Here is a 12,416-nt window from a genome sequence, read left to right as displayed (position 1 = left end):
TGGTACAACCACTTTGGAAAACTGTCTAGCAGTTTCTCCAAAGATTACATTACAATTACCAAATGACCCAGCAATTCTATTCCTAAGTATACACTCAAGAGAAATGAAAACATATCCCCACACAACACCTGCACATAAATTTTCACAACAGCACTACTCCTAAGAGCCCAAAGTGGTAACAACTCAAACGTCCATCGATGGATGAGCCAGTAAGAAAATGTGTTATCATCCATACAACGGAGTAGTACTCAGCAATAAAAATAAATGAAGTACTGGTACACGCTACAACATGGATGAAACCTGACAACATGCTAAGGGAAAGAAGACGGTAAAAAGGTCACATATCGTATGATTCTATTTATATGACATGCACAGAAAAGGAAATTCTATAGAGACGGAAACCAGCTTAGTGGGTGCCTAGAACTGGGTTGGGGTGGGAAGGAAATGCTGAGAATGACTGCTAGGGGCTACAGGGTTTCTTTGGAGGGTAATGAAAATATTCTAAAACTGATTGTGGTGATGGCTGCACAACTCTGTGAACATACGAAAAAACACTGAAAATTGTACACCTTAAATGGATGAACTGTATGGTATGTGAATGATATCTCAATGAAGCTTTTTATTTTATTTTTTTTAAAGATTTTATTTATTTATTTGACAGAGATAGAGACAGCCAGCGAGAGAGGGAACACAAGCAGGGGGAGTGGGAGAGGAAGAAGCAGGCTCATAGCAGAGGAGCCTGATGTGGGGCTCGATCCCAGAACGCCAGGATCACGCCCTGAGCCGAAGGCAGGCGCTTAACCGCTGTGCCACCCAGGCGCCCCTCAATGAAGCTTTTTAAACAAAACCTAATTGATACAACATTTTGTAAAAGCAAAAAAAAAAAAAAAAATCTCTCTCCAGATAGGTGGTCTCACTCTTTTTTAGGCTCTTATAAATGCCTGCTGCCTGGTACCGTATAACACGTACAGTAAATAACAGTACACATCACAATACTGAGCTTCTGCCATGGCATGTATTTTGGTTGAGGGGGAAGAGGAAGGGAGAGAGGGACCCCAATCCCATAAGCCTACTGTTCCAGCCTCATTTGCCTCAGAATTCTATACTGGGACTTGGTGTAAAGCCAACCAAAAAAGTAGTATTTCTCAAATAAGAAAGAAAAAAATAATTTTAGGTAGTTAGATACTGAAATTAAGGGCCCACTCACATATACTAATATACAACTAAAAATAGTCCAAATTTTTAACAGAAAGTATAATTTTTACTGACCAATATTTTGGCAAACTTGGGCTATTAAAAAAATAATTTGAGGTATTTCTAAACAACTTATGCACATTTAAACATTTATAAAACTAAATTTTAAAAATGTTAAAGGCCATCTAAATTCAGTGTTTTCATTCAGTTTCCATTATGGAAAAATGTAGTCAATATTTGAATTAGTAGAAATTTATACAAAAACCTCCCATCTACAACTGGGTAGTTGTGGGGCTTTGTTTCTTTTTTTAAAAGATTTATGTATTGAAGAGAGAGAGAGAGTGCACAAGTGGGAGGGGCTGAGGGAGAGGGAGAGACAACCTCAAGCAGAGTCTATGCTGGGCGCAGAGCCGGCCATGGGGCTCCATCGCTCCACGCTGCCCCAACCTGAGCAGAAACAAGAGTCGGACTCTCAACCGCCTGCACCACCCAGGCGCCCCATACAACCGGGCATTTGTAAACCCCACACTCAGGTGCCTCAGGCAGCTGTGCACCTGTTATTCTCACAAGTGAAACAGGGTCCACTATGGGAAAGAGAGCCACAAGATCATACAAAGTGAAATTCCCTGCTGGATGTATCTGTATCATTGGAGAGTGTCTATAGTCGCTTCAGAGGGAAAATACATATATTGATTTATGTTTTTCCATTAAGTATCACCTTTATTACTCAGTAATTGTGTTCAAAACCTCAGGATTTCGGGGCGCCTGGGTGGCACAGCGGTTAAGCGTCTGCCTTCGGCTCACGGCGTGATCCTGGCGTTATGGGATCGAGCCCCACATCAGGCTCCTCCGCTAGGAGCCTGCTTCTTCCTCTCCCACTCCCCCTGCTTGTGTTCCCTCTCTCGCTGGCTGTCTCTATCTCTGTCAAATAAATAAATAAAATCTAAAAAAAAAAAAAAAAAAAAAACCTCAGGATTTGGCATCACACTGACAAAAATTGTCTCCTGCACGGTTTTCCATTCCTTACCCCATGTTTCAATTCCTGTCTTCACATTTACTTTTATCTTAAACTATAGCTGTATCTAGAATATTCCTTTCTGGAAGATTACTTCCACGTTAGCCACTATTTCCTCTTTAATTACAGTAGGCTCTCCCCATGCTTTCCGACGTGATCATGCCGAAGGCATCTCAAAGCAAAGATCTTCATTTCTGAAGATTTCCACAGGGGCCACTCCAAAGACTTGCTATGGAAAGGACTTGAGGATTTAATAATCTCATCCTTAGGAAATGTTTCCACAAACTAATGTGTATTATTCATGAGGAAGACTAAGATCACTTGTATAATCAGCAAAAACGTCATTAGAAGAGGTGGGGATGTTAAATGACATTACATTCTAAACTTCTGAAATAATTAATAGGTACCTAGTCACTGTGACAGTGTCTCAAGTCCTAGATTATGGCATATGAATGAAGGTGGGTTTCAAAAAAAGGGTTAATCTTCTTTTGCCTATAAAGACTCTTAATATCCTATGACCCATGACAAAAATGGTTAGGTGAGAGAGCAGTTTTTTCCCCACTCACCCTCCAAGATTTCTTTTACCACATCCCCTTATTGCACAGGTAAGAAGAGGAAATTAATAAAAAAGCAAGAACTTGAATGAAAGATTTCATTGCACTCATATAATCAAGGCTTGAATGAACACAGTTTAAAGTAGAAAGAAGACTGCTTCCATATCTTGGCTACCGTAAATAATGCTGCAGTAAACACAGGGTATATATATCTTTTCAAATTCAGGGTTTTTTTCTTTTTTTCTTTGGGTAAATAGTAGCAAAGTTACTGGATTATATGGCATTTCTATTTTTAATTTTTTGAGGAAGCAACAAAACTGTCCACCAACAGATAAATTATATATATAATACATATAAACATATATTATATAAGCTTATATCTATTTATATATTATATAAATAATATATAATATAAATTATATAATATAAATTTTATAATTTTTATACATATTTTTATTATAAATTATAAATATATAAATCACAAAATATATAAGTCATATATTTATTATAAATACATAAATATTATATAAATAATATTATATATATACACACACACACACATCTTCTTTATGGCATATATGCAATGCAATATTACTGAGCCATAAAAAAGAAAGAGAGCTTGCCATTTGCAATGACATCGATGGACCAAGAAGGTAAAATGGGCAGAGAACTTCTAACATACACTAAAAGAAGAAAAAATGAACTACCTAAAATCAACATTTCTCCTTTTTAAATTAATTTTTCTCCTCTTTATTTCTTCTTTACCTCCAATTCAAAATCAGGTAATTTATTGAAACTCTTCCTCTCTAAATATCAAAGTACTAAAGAGATAACAAATTACTATGTATTTCAACAATCATTAACTTTTCAGAGTCATTTTAACAGGCTAAGTTATCATAGATTTTTGGAGCCTGCTTCTATAACTTCTAGAGCCAGAAAACTATTACAAAAATATTTACTACCCCTGATGCCAAGCTGATCTGAACATAAAGGCATCCAGTAACACTTAGACCAAAATCAGAACAGACAGCTCCCTTCCTAGTGAAGCAATTTAGGTACCAGAGGTTATGTGAGATAATGCATGCACAGATGCAAACGGAACCCAGATCATACTTCCCACCAGCTCTTGCAAATGTAACACACCCCAGGGCACAATTTTGCAATGGAATGGGGATCTGGAACAAAAGATAACCCTTAAGGTCTCAAAGACATATAAACGTTTATGCAGCCTGATTATAAACCCCTCGAAGTCAGAGGCACTTCTACAGGAAAAAAAGAGAGGAGGGAGATACTTTTCATTACAAGCTGATTTAAATTCACCTGCTCTTTCATTAACTTAGTGTTGCTTAAATTAGAGTAGCATTCCTTTTATTAAAGAAATAAATTCTTTTATAATTTGGAGTGTTGAAAAATGTTGTCACATTGATAGTTAGAATAAGATCAAATATTAAATTAGGTATAAATCTCTGTTGCTTATAAAACCAAAATGAATTTATGAACTGGTTATAAAAATTAAGGTCCAATGAAGTAAACACTATCATTTATTTATTGTGATGGAAGATGACACTTGCTATGTTGGTTATAAACTTGAGTTATTACCTTACACCTGTCAGAATGGCTAGAATCAAAAAAAGAAATAACAAGTGTGAGGATGTGGAGAAAGGGGAACCCTCTTGCACTGTTGGTGGGGATGCAAACTGGTGCAGCCACTCTGGAAAACAGTATGGAGGGGCCTCAAACACTTAAAAATAGAGCTACCGAACAATCCAGTCATCTCACCACTGGTACTTATCCAAAGAATATGTTTTGAGTCCTCAATACTAAATTATCCTTTCCTTATGGTTTTTCTCCCCTTGACTTTGTAAATAGTCCTGTTATCAAACTATCTACTGTAGGTAGTCACTACTAAACCTAAAAGGAACCACAGTTGAGTTCTGTCTTTCTACAGAGATCAGCGATCAGAATAATCACCCTCTGAAACTTTCATAGGCTATGCTTAATTCTGAAATACATTACTACACAGTAATTGATTCTAATTTGGAATGTGCACTGGATTAAAGAACTGAAGAGATGTTTATGTTTTGGCTCTGTGATAAAAGTATAAAGCAGACAATATATTGTAAGAAGCATCGCTCAAACTATTTGAGAACAAAATTAAAGGATTTTGATCATGCTAGTACATATCTTTTAAGTCAGATATCCTAATACGTTCACACCATATTTAACATTCAATTCTTGTTTAGATAAATGAAAGGTCCTACATTACCTTGTAAGTCCCATCTATCAAAACTTTATCAACAAATGCCTCAAACTGGGTGTGCTTTTAATGAATAAAATTACATTTTTAAATGCTCTCCCATTTCAAAATGAAACTTACTACTTAATTTCATCATTTTGGTAATATCAAGTTTCATTAGGAATTGTTATCAATTAATCTCTCAGAATTAAAGCAATAAATGTAAACAAATTAAAGAAATGCAACAAAATAAATCCAAGTTGTGTGCCCAACTGTCAAAGAGAGAAAAAGATTAATCCCACATAAAATGTTACTTTTAATAATGGAAATAAAGTAGGCAATATCAAAATTCTCAGTTTTCAGAATTTTTTTAAAATTTTTTAAAAGATTTTATTTATTTATTTGAGAGAGAGAGAGATCATGAGCAGGGGGGAGGGGTAGAAGGAGAAGCAGATTCACCACTGAGTGGGGAGCCCGATGTGGGACCCAGGACCCTGAGATCACAACTGGTGCAGAAGGCAGACATTTAACCAACTGAGCCACCCAGGCGCCCTCAATTTTCAAATTCTTGAATACACTTTAAAAATCCCTATCCATAAATTGCATGATTGTTATTCTAATCAAAAACTTTTATCATTTATAGAAAATGAAACTATATACCCAAAATAATTCCCATAATCCGATTACATTATAACTTTACCCAACATTCACAGTACAATATCGTTCATGAAATGGAATGTGAAGTCCTTGAAACTTACATGTGGAAAGCATTTTAATGAGTTGTTATACTTCATATGTTCAGTAGACTTTTCCAGATACACTCTCTTTTTCTACCCTGCTTTGGGCTTAGTAGGCCAAACCCCATGGACTGCATGAACTGACTCCCTTCCCTACGGGCTTCTTGTTGGATTTAACCCATGGTAGACACAGCCAGGAATTTGAGAGAAAGGGGCTGGAAAAGAGAACAGGGGCAAAGTATTTATTCCCCAGACTCTCTCCTTTCTGGGCCAGTGTACACTGTTACAACCCTCTATTGAGGATCGTGGTTTTTATCAGCTGATCTTTAGAGTATATTCCATGCGAGTATTGTCTAAGAGAAATATAATCCAAGTAGTGCATACAATTTTAATTTTTCTACTCGCCACATTTTTTATAGAAAGAGATGATTAATTTCAATGTATTTATTTATCACAAGGCATCCAAAATATTGTTGCAACATGGAACCAATATAAAAAATGATTAGCGAGGTATTTTACATTCTTCTATTTTCACATTCTTAGAAATCCAGTGTACCTATTACACTTACAGCACCCCTGAATTCAGACTAGCCACACTTTAAGTCCTCAATACTATATTATCCTTTACTTATGGTTTCCCTTTCTCTCCCATAACTTTGTAAGTAGTCCTTTTACTAAAGTCTCTGCAATAAAATTAAGATTAAAAACAGAGAGAGACAGGGGCACCTGGGTGGCTCAGTCATTGGGCGTCTGCCTTTGGCTCAGGGCGTGATCCTGGCGTTATGGGATCGAGCACCGCATCAGGCTCCTCCGCTGTGAGCCTGCTTCTTCCTCTCCCACTCCCCCTGCTTGTGTTCCCCTCTCGCTGGCTGTCTCTATCTCTGTCAAATAAATAAATAAAATTAAAAAAAAAAAAAACAACCCAGAGAGAGACAAAACATAAGAGCACTGGGTGTTATACGCAACTAATGAATCATCGAGCTTTACATCGGAAACCGGGAATGTACTGTATGGTGACTAACATAATATAATAAAAAATCATTAAATCCTCAAAAAAAAAAAAACATAAGAGACTCTTAACTCTAGGGAACAAACTGAGGGTCGGTCGATGGAAGGGAGGTGGGTGGGGGGATGGGGCAATTGCATGACAGGCATTAAGGAGGGCACGTGATGTAATGAACACTGGGTGTTACACACAACTGATGAGTCCGTGAACTCTACATCTGAAACTAATAATACAGCGTCTGTTAACCAAATCGACCTTAAATTAAAAAAAACAACTCTCCTCAAATTACCCACATGGGTGCATCATCTATATTCTGTCAGAATGAAAATGATATACACGGGGAAATGGGTGACACAATGGTTAAGAAAAAGTAGCGCCTGAAATGATACAATTACAGAACAATCTCAACTGCATGAAAAATGCACATAAGAGAAACTGCGAGGAAGTATCACAACATGTTTAAAATAATGAAATTAACAGCATTTTCTTTTTCTTGGCACTTTACTCTTCAAATTGTATGAAATTTAGAAAAGAGAATTTAAATGTCAAAACAAAAATTCAATATTGTACTTAGCAAAATTGAAAAGCTGAATACAACTCACAGAGATGGACTATTTGTTCTCACCTTCTTACAACAACAGAACCCACCCCAAAAAGGCCTATCGAAAGACAACTGAAGTCAGTCAAATCTAGATTTACGGTATATACAGAATGCCAAACAAACTGAAAATAACATCGCTTTCAGCAAATCCATACATTTCTCAGAAAGGGGAGTCAAATATTCCTGAGTTCAGAGAATGCTGCTAGTACACTGAGTTTTCCACATTCATAGTACCCTGCTTTCACAATATAGGCACAGAGAACAAAGTCAGCACATACGGTCCAGCGTAACCTTAAACTAAAATTAGTAACCAGATATAAACTGGATGTAAATGTGGAGCATTTCTAGATTTTTCACTTCTAAATCCACATGGTAGTGAGTTCAAAAATATTCCTTAGTCTGTGTCAAGAACACAGCAAGTAAGTGGAAAAAGGGCACCTTAATACCAGTACTGATTTCTGTGTCTTCTCCTTCAGTCATTATCTTCTCTGTCACCCCAAAAAACAAAGCCCATCCAGAGTTGGGAAGGACGGAACAGATGATATGATTATACATAATCGGTTCCTTCTTTAACTATTTGGCTTTGCCGCGCTAGCAGCCTTACAGTAGACATTCCCTAATAACTGTGTAAAAGACTTCACAATCCTCTTGTTCCCCACAGCTGCCTCCTCTAATGCCTTTTAATATCCAGTTTTATTGTAATAGCAAAAATAATCAGAAATTTAAATATCTAATAAGATTACATAATAAAATATCCATTGAGTGGAATACTGTGCAACTATTAAAATTAATGTTATTAAAGATTATTTCATGCATTACAGTGTGAATGTATTTAATTTTACTCAACTGTACATGTAAAAGTAGTTAAAATGGTTAAATCAATATTATATATATTTTACTATAATAAAAAAGACAATTTGATAACATGGGAAATGCTCACAATGTATTGCGAGGTGTGTGTGTGTTTTGAGAGCAAGAGAGCACAGGCAGGGGGGAGCAGCAGGCAGAGGGAGAAGCAGAAGCAGGCTGCCCGCAGAGCAGACAGCCTGATGCAGGATTCGATCCCAGGACTCTGGGATCATGACCTGAGCCAAAGGCAGATGCTTAACTGACTGAGCCACCCAGACATCCCATATTGTGGGTTTTTTAAATTAAAATATTACAGTATGATGAAACAATATAGTATGGGAACCAATCATTAAACAAAGGGAATCGATCTCACTGGTCCACTGTATAAAATTTAGAAAAGCTCACAGAAAATATTAAAAACCTCCTTTATCATCCAGCTATAGCCACTGCTAATCACTATATATCCCTAAAATGGGATGGACCGATAGATATTGATCCCTACTAATGTCACCCTCTATCTACATTCCCTAATAATCTCTTCACCATCGGCAAATAACCCCCAGACCGTTATCTTCTCTTTTCTCATCAAATCCCACATATTTCAGGGCCCCTGGGTGGCTCAGTCAGTTAAGTGCTGACTCTTGGTTTCAGCTCAGGTCATAATACCAGGGTCCTGAGATCAAGACCTGCATCAGGCTCCTCCACGCTCAGCAGGGAGTCTGCTTCCCCTTCCCTCTGCCCCTCCTTCCTCCCTGACCCCCACTCATGCACTCTCTCAATCTCTCTCTAAAATAAATAAATCTTTTTTAAAAATCCCACACATTTCACTAATAGTTCAAACATCCTTCTTCCCTTACCTGCTATTTGTCTGAGTAAACAGCTAAAATATAACTGTGTGCTTACTATTTTACCTTTCTTTCTATCTATCTATCTATCTATCTATCTATCTATCTATCTATCTTATTTAATCCTTACAAATCCCCTGTGAAGTAGGTACCATTATTTTCCTTATGTTACATCTGATAAAACTGAGGTTTAGGGAGATTAGTCACTCAGGATGGTTCCACCATCCTCTAGTTAAATGATCTTGAAACCACATTTCAGATGCAAGTCAGCTAACTCCAAAGCCTGTGAGCATAGTTACTCAGAAAATACTTCTCACTTTTGTATAGGCACAAATAAAGATCTCGCCTCACAATCTAATAATAAATTCAAACTTAATTATAAATTTTCAGATTCATTAAACAGTCCTGTTGATCCGTTCCCAAATGCTCTGTCTCAGTGAGTAAAACTGGATTATTCAACTTCTATCACCATAGTTGTCGAATTAGAAAGACCTCTCTAGGGATGAAAGACCTATACACTGAAAAGTATAAGAAATTGATGAAATAAATAGAATACAAAAATAAATGGAACAAATGGACTGATGAATGGATAAAGAAGATGTGGCGTATATATACAGAATATTAAGCCATCAAAGAGAAAGAAATCTTGCCATTTGTAACTATGTGGATAGAACTAGAGGGTATTATGCTAAGCGAAATAAGTTAATCAGAGAAAGACAAATACCATATGATTTCACTCATGTGGAATTTAAGAAACAAAACAGGTGAACATAGGGGAAGGGAAGGAAAAATAAAGTAAGAGGAAAACAGAGAGGAAGGCAAACCATAAGAGACTCTTACTATAGGGAATAAACTGAAGGTTGCTGGAGGGGTGGTGTTTGGGGGATGGGGTAACTGGGTGATGGGCATTAAGGAGGGCACATGATGTGATGAACATTGGGTATTAAAGTGATGAACCACTGAATTCTACTGAAGAAATGAATAATACGGTATATGTTAAATTGAATTTAAATAAAAAAATTTTTAAATAAATAAATGGAACGATATTCTATGCTCATAGATTGGAAGAATTAATACTTATACAATATCCATACTACCCAAACAATCTATTGATTCGATGCAATCTCTATCAAATCCAATGGCATTTTTCACAGAAATAGAACTAGCAATCCTAAAACTGGTATGGAACTATAAAAGATGCAAAAAAAACCCAAAGCTTTCTAATATTGGAAGCTATAGTAATCAAAACATAAAAACAGTTACAGAGATCAACGAAATAGAATACAGAGCCCAAACTAAATCCACACATACGTGGTCAATTAATTTACAACAAAGCAGTCAAAAATATAGGGGAGTTTCGGGGCACCTGGGTGGCACAGCAGATAAGCGTCTGCCTTCGGCTCAGGGCGTGGTCCCGGCGTTCTGGGATCGAGCCCCACATCAGGCTCCTCCGCTATGAGCCTGCTTCTTCCTCTCCCACTCCCCCTGCTTGTGTTCCCTCTCTCGCTGGCTGTCTCTGTCGAATAAATAAATAAAATCTTTAAAAATATATATATATATATAGGGGAGTTTCTTCAGTAAATGGTGTTGAGAAAAATGGCCAGCTGCATGTAAAACAATGAAACAAGACCCCTATTTTGCATCATATTCACAAATTAGCTCAAAATGGATTGAAGATGTGAATGTAAGACCTAAGACCATACAACTGCTAGAAGAAAATATAGGTGCCAAGCTCCTTGACATTGGTCTTTTAGATTTGATACCAAAAGGAAAGGCAACAAAAGCAAAAATAAATAAGTGGGACTCCATCAACCTAAAAAGCTTCTGCACAGCAGATGTCAACAAAGGAAAAGGCAGCATACTCTATGGGAGAAAATATTTGCAATTCCTACACCTGATAAGAGCTTAATATCCACTGTATGTGAAGAACTCACACAACTCAGCCAAAAAAGAAACAATCTGATTAAATAGTGGGGAGACCTGAATAAACATTTTACCAGCAAAGACATGTGGATGGCCCAAGGACACATGAAAAGGGGCTCAGCATCACTAAACATCAGGGAAATGGAGAGCAAAATCACCATGAGATAACGTCTCCCAACAGTCAGAATAACTAGTATCAAAAAACAAAACAAAACAAAAAACACACGCAAACAAAGAAAACAAGAAATAACAAGTGTTGGTGAGGATGTGGAGAAAAGGGAACCGTTGTGTATGCTCGGTGAGAATATAAATTGGTGCAGCCACTATGGAAAACAGTGGGAAGACTCCTTAAGAATTTAACACTAAAACTACCATACGATCCAGCAATTCCACTTCTGGATATTTATTTGATGAAAATGAAACACTAACTCAAAAATACACATAATTCCCCATGCTCACTGCAACAATATTTACAAAAGTCAAGACACAGAAGCAATCTAACTGTCCATCGATGGATGAATAAGGAAGATGTAAGATATATGCACACATTAACACACATATATACACACACACACATATGGACACATACATACATATAAAACACACATATACATATATGTATATACAGACACATACACACAAAACGGAATATTATTCGGCCATTAGAAAAAAGGAAATCTTCCATTTCTGACAACATGGGCAGACATTTACAGCATTATACAGAGTGAACAGACAAAGAAAGTCAGACAAAGAAAGTCAGACAAAGAAAGATAAATACTGTATGATATCGCTTATGTGTGGAATCTAAAAACCAAACCAAAACAAAACAAAAGTTCATGGATACAGAGAACACACGCAGATTGCCTGAAGCAGGGTGGGGGGGTGGGCAAAATGGATGGAGGGGCTTAAAAAGTACAAACTCCCACTTACAAAATAAAGAAGTCGTGAGGATTTTACATACAGAATGGGGACTACAGTTAATAATATTGCATATTTGAAAGTTGCTAAGAGAATATATTTTCAAAGTTTTTATCACAAGAAAAAAATTTAGAACTATGTATGGTGATGAAAGTTAACTAGACTTGGTGTAACCACATTTTGCAATGTATATAAATATCGTATCATTGTGCTGTACAAATGGTAATTATATCTAACTTAAAAATATTTTAAAGATCTCTTTCAGTATCTGATCGGACAAGCAAACAAAAAAGAAGTCAATAAAGACATAAAATATTTAAAAAATATGATTAACCAACTTGAAAATACTGGCATAGCAAACACTATACCCAATGACAGAATACACTTGTGCTTGAGGGGATATGAATCACTTCGCAAAACAGAGTATATGCTAGCTCATAAAACAAGCATCAAACGTTTCACAGTAGCGTAACATATACAGTATGCTGACCATAAGGAAACTAAACAAGCACTCATTAATAAAAAGATAACTAGAGGG

This window comes from Ursus maritimus, unplaced genomic scaffold (assembly GCF_017311325.1).
Source record: "Ursus maritimus isolate PB19 unplaced genomic scaffold, ASM1731132v1 scaffold_5, whole genome shotgun sequence".
Classification (NCBI taxonomy): Eukaryota; Metazoa; Chordata; class Mammalia; order Carnivora; family Ursidae; genus Ursus; species Ursus maritimus.
This window is presented reverse-complemented; position numbering follows the sequence as displayed.